Source organism: Salvelinus fontinalis, chromosome 14 (genome assembly GCF_029448725.1).
Source record: "Salvelinus fontinalis isolate EN_2023a chromosome 14, ASM2944872v1, whole genome shotgun sequence".
NCBI lineage: Eukaryota > Metazoa > Chordata > Actinopteri > Salmoniformes > Salmonidae > Salvelinus > Salvelinus fontinalis.
In genome coordinates, this window is record NC_074678.1 from 21,884,279 (window position 1) to 21,898,965 (window position 14,687).

Sequence of the window (14,687 nt, forward strand, 5' to 3'; positions counted from 1 at the left end):
TTTACGGATTTAGGGTTGTACCTGGTGGGTTCCTTGATGATTTGTGTGAGATTGAGGGCATCAAGCTTAGATTGTAGGACTGCCGGGGTGTTAAGCATATCCCAGTTTAGGTCACCTAACAGAACAAACTCTGAAGCTAGATGGGGAGCGATCAATTCACAGATGGTGTCCAGGGCACAGCTGTGAGCTGAGGGGGGTCGGTAGCAGGCGGCAACAGTGAGAGACTTATTTCTGGAGAGATTAATTTTTAAAATTAGAAGTTCGAACTGTTTGGGCATAGACTTGGAAACTATGACAGAACTTTGCAGGCTATCTCTGCAGTAGATTGCAACTCCTCCCCCTTTGGCAGTTCTATCTTGACGGAAAGTGTTATAGTTGGGTATGGAAATCTCAGAGTTTTTGGTGGCCTTCCTAAGCCAGGATTCAGACACGGCAAGGACATCAGGGTTGGCAGAGTGTGCTAAAGCGGTGAGTAAGGCAAACTTGGGGAGGAGGCTTCTGATGTTGACATGCATGAGGCCAAGGCTTTTTCGATCACAGAAGTCAACAAATGAGGGTGACTGGGGACATGCAGGGCCTGGGTTTACCTCCACATCACCCGAGGAACAGAGGAGTAGTAGGATGAGGGTGCGGCTAAAGGCTATCAAAACTGGTCGCCTAGAGCGTTGGGGACAAGGAATAAAAGGAGCAGATTTATGGGCGTGGTAGAATAGATTCTGGGCATAATGTGCAGACCAGGGTATGGTGGGGCACGGGTACAGCGGAGGCAAGCCCAGGCACTGGGTGATGATAAGAGAGGTTGTATCTCTGGACATGCTGGTCTCAATGGGTGAGGTCACCGCATGTGTGGGGGGTGGGACAAAGGAGGTATCAGAGGTACGGAGAGTGGAACTACGGGGTCCATTGCAAACCAAAACAATGATAACTAGCCTGAACAACAGTATGTAAGGCATATTGATATTAGAGAGAGACATACAATAAGGCATAAAGTGATTGCAGGTCATGATTGGGGGAGCTAACTAAAACAGCAGGTGAAATAACAGCAGCTAGTCAGCTAACACAGCAACAGAAGGTAAAAATGGCGACGACTGGGCAGAGAGGGTCGGATTAACTACACACAGATCCTGAGTTAAGGCACAGAGCCGACAGATAAAACACAAATAAACAGAATGGAGTACCGTGAATTAATGGACAGTCAAGCAGGCATCAGCTATGTAGCCAAGTGATCATAGTGTCCAGGGGGCAGCCGTAGATGGAGTAGTGAGGCCTCCACTAAGCTAGCACGCGTTTAAAGTTAGTAGCCCGGGGGGGTGGTCTGCTCAGACGGAGGGGGTCTGCTCAGACGGAGGCCGGTTGAGGGCCGTCTGCAAACCAGACGTGGTCGTGTCGACAGAGAATCCAGGCCGGATAGCGATGGCGAAAGAGAGGTTGTGAATTGTAGAATTGTGTTTGCTAACTGGTGCTAGCTTCCTGGCTGCGCTAGCTGCAAGATAAGCTAGCAGTTAGCAGACCGGGGCAGGCAAGTTAGCCTTTGGGGGACGTCGCGATGGGGGGGAAGTCTGTTTTTGCCTCTTCGTGCGGTGACGTCGATAGACCAGTCGTGGAATTAGTAGGGTTCCAGGTAGCTCTAGGCAGCTAACAGGCCTAGTAGGTTAGCAGAATGGGCCTTCAGCAGGCGTCACGCCTGAGGGGCCTGTTGGAGTCCCCGGGCAGATTATGTCGGTATTCCAGTCGTAGAGGATAGGCGGGGTTCCGTGCTCCGTACCGGCAGTAAATGGGTCCGGGTCTTGTAGCCCAGGAGTGGGCTTCAGTGGTAGCACAGGAGCCCTAGCTTCAGGCTAATTAGCTTCAGGCTGCTCCGGGATGGAGACGCTAGCCAGGAGTGGTCATCCGGGATTGTGGTTAGCTAGTTGCGAAGATCCAGATGAAAATGTTCAGAGTTTGCAGTAGGAATCCGGGGATATGGAGAGAAATAGGTCCGTTATGCTCTGGTTTTAGTCACGTTGTTCGAACTAGCGAGAGCTTTCCGAGCTAAAGGTTAGCTGATGACCGCTAGCAATGGTTTGCTAACTGATAGCTGGTAGGCAGTTAGCTGGCTATCTTCAGTAGATGGATTCCAGATCAGAAGTAAATAGAAATACTTTAGAAAAAAGCAGATCCACGCCACATTGGGTGAGGCGGGTTGCAGTTGAGTATTTAGAAGTTGAGGTTTAAGAAAGTATTTTTAAAAGATATGCGAAGAAAAAGATGTAAAAAGATATATACAAGGGACACGGGACACGACAGGACAAAGACGTCTACACTGCTACGCCGTCTTGGATGGACTAATGATAATGATAATCAGAACAACAGTTGTCAGCTGTGCTAACATAATTGTAAAAGGGTTTTCTAAAGATCAATTAGCCTTTTAAAATTATAAACTTGGATTAGCTAACACAACGTGCCATTGGAACACAGGAGTGATGGTTTCTGATAATGGGCCTCTGTACGCCTATGTAGATATTCCATTAAAAACCAGCCGTTTCCAACTACAATAGTCATTTACAACATTAACAATGTCTACACTGTATTTCTGATCAATTTGATGTTATTTAAATGGACAAAAAATGTGCTTTTCTTTCAAAAACAAGGACATTTCTAAGTGACCCCAAACTTTTGAACGGTAGTGTACATACACAGAAGTATGATGGCCAAATGATGCTGTCTGTCACCATACTGCAAGTCTTACCATGTGCAAGTATATATGATCTATAAAACCGAGAGCGACAACATCAGCTTTAATATAACAGTTGGAGTGAAAAAGATGAAAGGATAGGCTAGAGAAAGAAAGATAGAAGGGATGAAAAAATAACATGAAGTTGAAGTCTAGATGTGAAGAGTAGCAGAAGAGAGATGGTGGGACAGAGCGTGAGACACACAACACAGCAGTCACATGACCAGCAGGGTTATAGTTACCCTACTGACCACTAGTGAGGTAATAGGCTTCCATCGTGTGCCATGCTATGACAACGAAAACAAACAAATAGGCTTTTTTCTCTCACTGGACATCTCACAATGGCACAGTGATGTGAGGCTGACACTTCATGTGCAAACCGTTTTTCATGTTACCTACTGCAGCATACCACCCTGCAATCTACTGCTGGCTTGCCTCTGGAGTTAAGGCCGGTTGGTCCCTGGATGGGACACCAGATGATGCTGAACGTGGTGTTGGACGACCAGTAGTAGGCACTCTTTGCTCTGGTCTAAAAAATATCCCAATGCCCCAGGGCAGTGATTGGAGATGTTGCCCTGTGTCGGGTGCTGTCTTTCGGATGGGACATTAAACGGGTGTTCTGATTCTCTGTGGTCACTAAAGATCCCATGGCACATATCGTAAGAGTAGGAGTGTTAAACCCGGTGTTCTGGCTAAATTCCCCAGCTGGCTGTCATACCATCATGGCCACCTAATCATCCCCAGCTTCTAATTGTTTCATTCATCCCCTGTAACTATTCCCCAGGTCGTTGCTGTAAATGAGAATGTGTTCTCTGTCAATTTATCTGGTAAATTATTTTCATCCTATGAACTTGGAGAATAGAGTATTACATTATCTATTTACCAGGAATAAATGTAAAATGCAGTTTTGTTAAAATATGATTGAATGTTTTTGTGTTGAGAGCATTATACGATCCTGCTATTTGTTGATTAGAGTCAAGAGCAAGCTAACAGTGCTTCTATCATTGTGTACTGTGCATACATCAATGTTAGATTTGATCTTGAATGATGTTTAAAGAGCAATAATGTTAGTTTCTGTGTATAAGAATGCAGTCTTACCTTGCTGCTGTCGTATCTGTGTGCAAAGATATCTCTATGTGAGTGGTGTGTAAGTGTGGCTGTTCCACCCTCCTGCTGTGTCACAGTAACACCATCCCTACCATGGAGCATGGTGGTGGCAGCATCAGGCTATGGGTATGCTTTTCAGCGGCAGGGACTGGGAGACAGGTAAGGATAGAGGGAACAATGAATGGGGCCAAATACAGGCAAATCCTTGATGAAAACCAGCTTCAGAGTGCAAAAAAACTTAGACTAGGGTGAAGATTTACGTTCGAACAGTAAAATGACCCCAGAGCATACTGCCAAAGCAATGCTGGAATGACTTCAGAACAAGAATGTGAAAGTCCTTGAGTGGCACAGCCAAAGCCCAGACTTGAATCCCATTGAAAATCTGTTGAAAGACTTGAAGATTGCTGCTCACTGCAGCTCCCCATCTAACTTAACAGCTGCTTGAGAATATCTGCAAGGAAGAATGGGAGAAAATCCCCAAATCCAGATGTGCAAATCTGATACAGTCATACCCAAGACGACTCAAAGCTGTAATCGCGTTCAAAGCTGCATCTACAAAGTACTGACTCAGGGGTTTGAATACTTATGTAAATTAGATATTTCTGTGTTTAATTTTCAATAAATTTGCTAACATTTCTAAAAACATGTTTTCACTTTGTCATTATGGGGTGTTGGGTGTAGACATGTGAGAGAAAAAAATGATTTAATCCATGTTGAATTCAGGTTGCAACACAACAAAATGTGGAATAGGTTAAGGGGTGTGAATACTTTCTGAAGGTACTGTAAATGTGTTAGTGGGCAGGAGAAAGTGTCTCTGAGGAGAGGGGGGGGTGGTCTTTTGGCCTGTGATAGGCTAGAAGCCGGGTGTTCTGCTGTGTCTGTTGCTGAGGAGGCACAAAGTGATACTTTGTTTCTTAGCCAGATCAGCCAGTGCAGGGTGAGAACAAAGTGGCATTCATAATTTCAACTGGCTGACGCGCACGCACACACAGCCAATCATTGTGAATTAACTGTAAATGTGTGTGTAACTGTATCTGTGCTCATTATAGTCGGCATGCTACAGTGGGTCTCATAATGTTATTGCAGTCTCTCATAGAACTTCTCTAATGTCAAGAGACCTGCCTTGCAGTCTTGAGGAATTCAGAGCCTTTGTGGACTCCTTCACTGAGAATATGCTGGTGGAATCATGTTGTCAAAGGGTTCTAACAGTAACATGATATTTCATAGGATTATAAAATTCTGAGTGGGTTAGAACTCATTAGATCTAAAGAGATGTCACAGGATGATCATAGACTGACGATGCTTTATTGGACTTAACACCAAATGCCATTATAGGGTAAAGCTACACGAGTTCCATCGAGTAATATGTTTTGTTGTAATCTGAGGTAATTTACAGTAACCTCAACAGATAACAAATCATCTTATTTAGCTAGCAGACTACAAGTCACCCATAATCATTTCACAGTTGTAACGGTTTCCTCCAGCATCATAATGGGGTTGGAACAGTGTCGTGTTACAGGAGGGAATTGGCAGTAGTATCACACTACAGCCTCATAGGGATATACAGTACAGTAGTAATGATGGGGCTTTACCAGCCTGGAGCCTGGCTGACATTACAGCAGCATAACAACACATCATAGACTCACTGTTCTCTGACTGGCTTAATTCATAGAAACTCCCACAAAACACAGAAGGGGAATGAGAGGGGAATAAGTCTAAATCATTCAACATTACATGAGCTGGGAGGTTTACAGGCCAAGATCAACAGCCTGTAGCGGTGATTCTCAGTCATACAGTTGCAGACTTTTTTTCTTATATCGTAAGGCATTAATTCATTCAGGGATCATAAGTGTGGCTTTTAATTTGAATGCAAATGTGTAATTATTGGAATTCCTCCAGTATGATTGGCCTGTCAGATGATGCGTTATGATAAGCTGGTCCAATTCAGGAATGTCCTGATGGATTTAAGTCTATGGTACTACAGGAATTTTGTCGTGTTTGAATAGTGTGATTGGATCAGATGCCATTGCAAGAGGCTCATGGATCAAACTTGAGTGAAAAAAACAAATAAAATCTATCATAGGAAGGGCTCAGATCCACTTATGGAAGAGGGAGCCAGTACTGAATGTATATATAAAAATGTAAAAAACTCCATAGAGTAGTTTGTAGGCAATGCTGGGAAAATAGGATGCATGTCAATTCATTCCATTTATTCAGAGAATTCTCTATGACTGCTATTTTAGGTTGAACCAAATTGGTCAAAACGTAATATTATACTTTTATTTAACTAGGCAAGTCAGTTATGAACAAATAACAAATAACAGAGATATCGTTTTCTGACATACCCTCAATATGCTATTTTAAATATACCGAGCTCATTTCCATTTGTATTTTCTTACAGTATATCAATAACACTATTTAACACTATTTGCTACATGTAGCCTGCCTCACCATAGATGCCAAGGGTTACAGACCCAAATGTATAAACAAACAACATAGCAATACTGTGTCTTTGACAAATTATGTTTCTGTCTAGCAAGAGACGACTTGACTGTACAATCTGAGAAACAACAAGCACTTTGGTCAAAGGCTGAGGACCTTACACCTTCGCAAGGTAGTTACTGGAACTTTGGTTTTCCTAGATATTTGCTTTAAAGCAGGAGCCAAATCCATAGGATGTAGTGATCACAATATAATAGCCAAATCTAGGAAAACCAAAGTTCCAAAGACTGGGCCTAATATAGTGTGTAAGAGGTCATACAAGAAGTTTGTAGTGATTCATATGTTGATGATGTAAAGAATATTTGCTGGTCTTTGGTGTGTAATGAGGAGCAACCAGACGCTGCACTTGACGCATTTATGAAACTACTTATTCCAGTTACTAATAAGCATGCACCCATTAAGAAAATTACTGTAAAAACTGTTAAATCCCCTTGGATTGATGAGGAATTGAAAAAGTGTATGGTTGAGAGGGATGAGGCAAAAGTAATGGCAAATAAGTCTGGCAGCTCAACTTGGCAAACGTACTGCAAATTAAGAAATCATGTGACTAAACTAAATAAAAATAAACTACACTATGAAACAAAGATAAATTATACAAAGAATGATAGTAAAAAGCTTTGGGGCCAACTCGGCTCCTTCATTTATTGAATCAGATGGCTCATTCATCACAAAGCCCAATGATATTGCCAAATACTTTAATTACTTTTTCATTGGCCAGATAAGCAAACTTAGGGATGACATGCCAGCAACAAACGCTGACACTACACATCCAAGTATATCGGACCAAATTATGAAGACAAGAATTGTACTTTTGAATTCCGTAAAGTCAGTGTGGAAGAGGTGAAACAATTATTGTTGTCTATCAACAATGACAATCTAGATGGAAAATTACTGAGGATAATAGTAAACAGTATTGCCAAACCTATTTGCCACATCTTCAATTTAAGCCTACTAGAGAGTGTGTGCCCTCAGGCCTGGAGGGAAGCTAAAGTCATTCCGCTACCCAAGAATAGTAAAGACCCCTTTACTGGCTCAACTAGCCGACCAATCAGCCTGTTACCAACCCTTAGTAAACTTCTGGGGAAAAAATGTGTTTGACCAGATACAATGCTATTTTACAGTAAACAAATTGAAAACAGATTTTCAGCATGCTTATAGGGAAGGACACTCAAAAATCACAGCACTTACACAAATGACTGATGATTGGCTGAGAGAAATTGATGATAAAATTATTGTGGAGGCTGTCTTTTTAGACTTCAGTGCAGCTTTTGACATTATTGATCATTGTCTGCTGCTGGAAAAACTTATGTGTTATAGCTTTACACCCCCTGCTATAATGTGGATAAAGAGATACTTGTCAGAGTGTGTTCTTTAATGGAAGCCTATCAAATATAATCCAGTTAGAATCAGGAATTCCCCAGGGTAGCTTAGGCCCCTTGCTTTATTCAATTTTTACTAACTTACATGCCACTGACTTTGAGTAAAGCCAGAGTGTCTATCTATGGGGATGACTCAACACTATACACGTCAGCTACTACAGCGACTGAAATGACTGCAACACTCAACAAAGATCTGCAGTTAGTTTCAGAGTGGGTGGCAAGGAATAAGTTAGCCCTAAATATTTCTAAAACTAAAAGCTAACTAATTGTATTTGGAACAAAACACTCACTAAACCCTAAACTTCAACTAAATCTTGTAATAAATAATGTGGAAATTGAGCAAATTGAGATTACTAAACTGCTTGGAGTAACTCTAGATTGTAAACTGTCATGGTCAAAACATATTGATGCAGTAGTAGCTAAGCTGGGGAGAAGTCTGTCTATAATAAAGCAATGCTCTGCCTTCTTAACAACACTATCAACGAGGCAGGTCCTACAGGCCCTAGTTTTGTCGCACCTTGACTACTGTCGTGTGGTCAGGTGCCACAAAAAAGGACTTAGGAAAATTGCAATTGGCTCAGAACAGGGCAGCACGGCTGGCCCTTGGATGTACACAAAGAGCTAATATTAATAATATGCATGTCAATCTCTCCTGGCTCAAAGTGGAGAAGAGAATGACTTCATCACTACTTTTATTTATGAGAGGTATTGTTTGACTTGTTGAATGCACCGAGCTGTCTGTCTAAACTATTGGCACACAGCTCGGACACCCATGCATACCCCACAATACCTGTACGTGCCACCAGAGGTCTCTTCACAGTCCCCAAGTCCAGAACAGACTATGGGAGGCACACAGTACTACATAGAGCCATGACAACATGGAACTCTATTCCACATCAAGTAACTGACACAAGCAGTAAAATTTGACATTGGCACACACACACACACACACACACACACACACACACACACACACACACACACACACACACACACACACACACACACACACACACACACCACACACACACACACACGATAACATACGCACTATACATACACATGAATTTAGCACTGTAGATATGTGGTAGTGGTGGAGTATGGGCCTGAGGGCACATAGTGTGTTGTGAAATCTGTGAATCTATTATAATGTTTTAAAATTGTATAAACTGCCTTAATTTTGCTGGACCACAGAAAGAGTAGCTGCTGGGGATCCATAATAAATACAAACACAATTTATCAACTACCTACCCAACCATCCATCCTAGCAGGGATATAATTATTCTCGCCAAAGCACTTTGGTCTTATTTAAGACATGGTCCTAAGCTCATTTAGGGTTCGATGTACACTACCGTTCAAAAGTTTGGGGTCACTTAGAAATGCCCTTGTTTTTGAAAGAAAAGCACATTTTTTGTCCATTAAAATAACATTAAATTGATAAAAAAATACAGTGTAAACAATGTTAATGTTGTAAATGACTATTTTTAATGGAATATCTACATAGGCGTACAGAGGCCCATTATCAGCAACCATCACTCCTGTGTTCCAATGGCACATTGTGTTAGCTAATCCAAGTTTATCATTTTAAAAGGCTAATTGATCATTAGAAAATCCTTTTACAATTATGTTAGCACATCTGAAAACTGTTGTTCTGATTAAAGAAGCAATACAACTGGCCTTTAGACTAGTTGAGTATCTGGAGCATCAGCATTTGTGGGTTCGATTACAGGCTCAAAATGGCCAGAAACAAATAACTTTCTTCTGAAACTCGTCAGTCTATTCTTGTTCTGAGAAATTATGGCTATTCCATGCAAGAAATTGCTAAGAAACTGAAGATCTTGTACAACGCTGTGCACTACTCCCTTCACAGAACAGAGCAAACTGTCTCTAACCAGAATAGAAAGAGGAGTGGGAGGCCCCGGTGCACAGCTGAGCAAGAGGACAAGTAAATTAGAATGTCTAGTTTGAGAAACAGATGCCTCACAAGTCCTCAACTGGCAGCTTCATTAAATAGTACCCGCAAAACACCAGTCTCAACGTCAACAGTGAAGCCGCGACTCCGGGATGCTGGCCTTCTAGGCAGTCTATTCTTCTACCTGCCACTGATCCCTTTTTCCCCTTGTATGTTTATTGGTTTCACCTGTGTGTAATTTAGGTTGATTGGTTGGGCTTTATTTACCAGCCGGCCCGCCTGCTGGTTGTGCGGGATTATTTTCGATGTACATGTTGTACACGGCTGTTTGTCACTGTTGTCCTTGTATTTTGCTGGACTGTTTTAAGTCCCACCGTGTTTGGGGCATTTGTTTTGGTCAGCGTCTGTTCACTATTGTGGTGGAATAAAAGTACGCTACCCTGAATTCTCTGCTTCCTGCGCCTGACTTCTTCCCCACTACACCCCGGGCGTTACACCATGGTGTTTATACTTGCGTACTATTGTTTGTACAGATGAACGTGGTACCTTCAGGCGTCTGGAAATTGCTCGCAAGGATGAACCAGACTTGTGGAGGTCTACAATTTTTTTTCTGAGGACTTGGGTGATTTCTTTTGATTTTCCCATGATGTCAAGCAGAGGCACTGAGTTTGAAGGTAGGCCTTGAAATACATCCACAGATACACCTCCAATTGACTCAAATTATGTCAGTTGGCCTATCAGAAGCTCCTAAAGCCATTACATAATTTTCTGGGATTTTCCAAGCTGTTTAAAGGCACAGTCAACTTAGTGTATGTAAACTTCTGTGGAACTGGAATTGTGATACAGTGAGTTATAAGTGAAATAATCTGTCTGTAAATAATTGTTGGAAAAATGACTTGTGTCATGCACAAAGTAGATGTCCTAACCGACTTGCCAAAACGATAGTTTGTTAACAAGAACTTTGTGGAGTGGTTGAGAAACGTGTTTTAATGACTCCAACCTAAGTGTATGTAAACCTCCGACTTCAACTGTATGTAGACATTCCATAAAAAAACAGCCGTTTCCAGCTACAATAGTAATTTACAACATTAACATTAACAATGTCTACACTGCATTTCTGATCAATTTTATGTTATTTTAATGGACAAAAAATGTGCTTTTCTTTCAAAAACAAGGACATTTCTAAGTGACCCCAAACTTTTGAACGGTAGTATGTGTGCTATAAGATATGAAACTCTCTCAGAGGCCTAATGTCAACAATGTTCCCCTTCCTGGCTTGGAGACATAAACATGGCTGGCCATTTAAAATTATGTTTTTCTACAGGCTACATCACACATAAAGGTATGGGGCCTTACTGGATCATCATATTGCTTACTCTGCAATGTGTAAGCTAATGAGATACTCAAAAGAAGCCAACTATAACTGATATGAACACAACCGAGATACAGTGTATTTACTGCAGATAACAGCTCTGAATGTCAATTTCTGGCTAAATTCAATTATTCATGTTCTCTATATTAAGGTCAAATGAACATTGCAATTTATAACGGTACATGCTGCATTGAAGAAAACTAGGCCAAAACCATTGGCTGAAACTCAACAAACCCGCTTTTACGCGCCTTCCGTGTTACAACGTTTGAGACAATGATTTCTGTTTTTAGACATTCCACCTGACATCTGGGGATAGGGGTCGAAACAATATTGCGTGAAAAGCATAATGCCATCTCTCTGGTCCATGACACAATAGGATATGGCACAGCACAGGTAGCCTACAAAGAGATGCAAGGATAAATCATAATAAGGGTTTATAATATAACGTAGGAGCTGCAATCCTGGTTATACATTGATATAAAAGGCTGACTTAAGCATATGGAGAACAAAGCATATATCGTTTATTTCATATTTTATCACAAATATGCCTTCTGTAAATTGAGACAGCCAACATAAACGAAAGCTGTAGGGTGAACGTGTTCCAAATGCAATAATATAATGAAAATGCCAAATAGCCAATTATCTCCACAATTCGAGCCATGCCAAATATATTTACGCGTTTATAATCAAATGAAACGACACTGTCCTTTTCCAGTGCACACACATCTCTGAACGATGGAGCAATCGTCAGCAGGTCAATGAAAATGAAAGGCTGTGACAAGGTCAGCAGCTTATTGAAAATAAAGACACAATTTATGACTAAGAAAATATGCAAGAGTAAAGGACAAGCTCCCACCACCTTATAAGTGATCTTGTTTGCCCGCAAATCGGTCTTGAAGTTGCCCACCGCGCCTTGTATCTCCCATCCACAGCTCTTCGACCCTCTTTGTGTTACTGATGCTGCGGGTGCTCGCACCGACACGCACGCACGGCAAAGTGCACAGACAACCGCACAGAAACCGAGTCCTGCAAGCACATGAGGCGGGAGGGTGTGGCTGGCGGAGGATGTGCTTGGCACAAACATCACCCAAAGTCCACAACCGATCTCCGCTGCGATGCCGCTCATCTGTTGGTCGAAAATGGTTGCCTGTATATAGCATATATTCACACAAATAGCTTTGGCTATTGATCTTGTATAGGCCTAATGTATGGATAGGCCTAGTATTTTATTCGGAGTGGAGGCGCTTGTTTGTCATTGACAGTCTTCTCAGTCTGTCACGGTGAAGTGGCTATCATATTTCTGTCTTGTATAATTAGTATTACACTAATCAAAATTTCACTTCCGTCAGCCGCCCTGCATTGGATCTCAAAATATTAGGAAAAAAATGATATGTGAAGAATGTGCGCTTTCTCAATTAATTCATGAGGCATAACGTATTCACACCGTTATTGTTCTCTGATCAAGACTGGCATGACTGACTTCTTTGTACTGTGCATCTTGAGCCAACCCTGGCAAAAGGAACCAGATGAATTACCATTTTTACTTGCAATGGGAGTGGGTGCTTTAATAATTCCCAAAGCATAAAGGCCTCCATAGTTTGGTACCATTTCAGTGATTTAACACCACCCTGATAGTTCTAGGCTTAAAGTCAAGAACAAAAATGTAGGCAACCTTTCATCAGATCAATCAATGTGCAAAAATGCTGCTGGAAAGGCATTCATAAACTAATGCAGTCAGAAACTGAAAATAGCTGCTTGCAGCTGTAGGTAGGCTGGTCTTCCAGTAGGAGTCAGTATAGGATCAATAATTTATATATACACAAGTCCTTCACTTCCTCTGTCAGCTCCCAGACTCAGTGAGAATATCAATAATTTTCCTTGATTCCTCATGTCCTCTCTCCTCGCCTTCTTCTCAAAACCCATTGGATGAGAAGGTCAGAGGGCCCTCCCTCGGTGGCAGGTAGCCACGGCCTGTTCTCCCTGCTTCCATCACTCAGACCTGGGCCGTACAGGAGTATCATGGCAAAATCTGTCAGACTGGCCAATAGCTTCTATCCCCAGGCCATCAAGCTGCTGAATAGCCACTAGGCAGCTATCTGCTACCCCTGTCTCCCTCCTGCCCCCGGGACTTCCTACCCCTCAACAAACATTTACCCTGCCCACACCCCCCAATGGACATTGTTACAGTTGTAAATGTGTATATTATTATAATTTGCATTATTGTCTCATTGACTTCACACTTCTCCCCCAGGCTGCTCCCCCTATGGGCATTCTACACCCCTCCCCAACAGACACTTCCTCTGCCCCCACCCCCCAATGGACATTTATTATTGCTACAGTTGTAAATGTGTATATTATTATTTTTGTAAATTATTTTCTCATTGACTTCTCTATTTTTGTACCCTGGGATTACATCTGCGTACGCTGTGCATGTGACTAATAAACTAATCTAAATCAAATCAAATTGTTTTCGTCACATGCTTTGTAAACAGGAGTAGACTAACAGTGAAATGTTTACTTTCTGCCCTTCCCAACAATGCAGAGGAAAAAAAGATAAATAATTTTAAAAAATAACATGAGGAATAAATACAAAATGAGTAACAATAACTTGGCTATATACACGGAGTACCAGTACTGAGTCGATTTGCAGGGGTACGAGGTAATTGAGGTAGATATGTACATACTGTATAGGTAGGGATAAAGTGACTAGGCAACAGGAGAGATAATAAGCAGCAACAGCAGCGTATGTGATAAGTCAAAAGAGTTAGTGCAAAAAAGGGTCAATGCAGATAGTTAAATAGTTAACCAATAGCTACCCGGACTAACTATTTAGCAGTCTTATGGCTTGGGGGTAGCAGAGAGAACATTCTATGACTTGGGTGGCTGTAGTCTTCTACAATTTTTAGGGCCCTCCTCTGACACTGCCTGGTATAGAGGTCCTGGATGGCAGGGAGCTTGGCTCCAGTGATGTACTAGGTCGTACGCACTACCTTCTGTAGTGCTTTGTGGTCAGATGCAGTTGCCATACCAAGTGGTGATGCAACCAGTCAAGATGCTCTCAATGGTGCAGCTGTGTAACTTTTTAGGATCTGAGGGCCCATGCTAAATCTTTTCAGCCTCCTGAGGGGAAAGATGCATTGTCAAGCCCTCTTCATGACTGTTGTGTTGGTGTGTGTGGACCATTCTAGTGGTTAAGAGAGTTGAGCCAGTACCCGAAAGGTCACTCAGTGGTTCCCCTAGTATATTTTTCAGCAGTGGTGGCAGGGGTAAGGGGGGGGGGGGGGGCATTGCTTCCAGTGTCCGTGAATTGACATGCTAGCTGTTCCCATATACTTCCAGCCATTGAGCCAACAACTATTTGAAAGAGCATCCCTGCCGAAATATACACTGCTCAAAAAAATAAAGGGAACACTAAAATAACACATCCTAGATCTGAATGAATGAAATATTCTTATTAAATACTTTTTTCTTTACATAGTTGAATGTGCTGACAACAGAATCACAAACAAATTATCAATGGAAATCAAATGTATCAACCCATGGAGGTCTGGATTTGGAGTCACACTCAAAATCAATGTGGAAAACCACACTACAGGCTGATCCACACTACAGGCTGATCCAACAAGTCAAAATAAGGCTCAGTAGTGTGTGTGGCCTCCACGTGCCTGTATGACCTCCCTACAACGCCTGGGCATGCTCCTG

At 42.0% G+C, this 14,687-nt stretch overlaps 1 protein-coding gene across 2 annotated transcripts in view; it reads right to left on the reverse strand.

Annotated features, from left to right (window-relative positions):
• Positions 1-12,115, reverse strand: part of LOC129869616 (capping protein inhibiting regulator of actin dynamics-like) — a 45,800-nt gene extending 33,685 nt beyond the window's left edge. For both annotated transcript variants that reach the window (XM_055944186.1, XM_055944185.1), the window contains exon 1: positions 11,845-12,115. The gene's annotated coding sequence lies outside the window, so the exon portion shown is untranslated. The remainder of the gene's footprint in view (positions 1-11,844) is intronic.
• Positions 12,116-14,687: the final 2,572 nt, after the last annotated feature.